Source organism: Limulus polyphemus, unplaced genomic scaffold (assembly GCF_000517525.1).
Source record: "Limulus polyphemus unplaced genomic scaffold, Limulus_polyphemus-2.1.2 Scaffold316, whole genome shotgun sequence".
In the NCBI taxonomy this organism is placed as follows: Eukaryota; Metazoa; Arthropoda; class Merostomata; order Xiphosura; family Limulidae; genus Limulus; species Limulus polyphemus.
In genome coordinates this window covers 111609-111864 of record NW_013665926.1, presented here as the reverse complement: position 1 = coordinate 111864, position 256 = coordinate 111609, and positions in this window count along the sequence as shown.

The window sequence follows — 256 nt, the reverse complement described above, 5'->3', positions numbered from 1 at the left end:
CCTGACACCAATTTGTTACACCTCCGCTTGTCAATTGATTTTCCGTAACTTCGTTCCGACGAAATTTAAGCGACACAAGTCTTTACTTAATAAAACTGGTTTATTCTTTCCGAATATAACTCTGCGATACACTTAATCTCAATACTCGCGCTAAAACAACACTGTAACAACGAACGTCAATAATACTTCCGACTGCAGTTCAATTACTCACTATCTACCACACATTACCATAATAATCTCTCGCGTCACGTTTTAC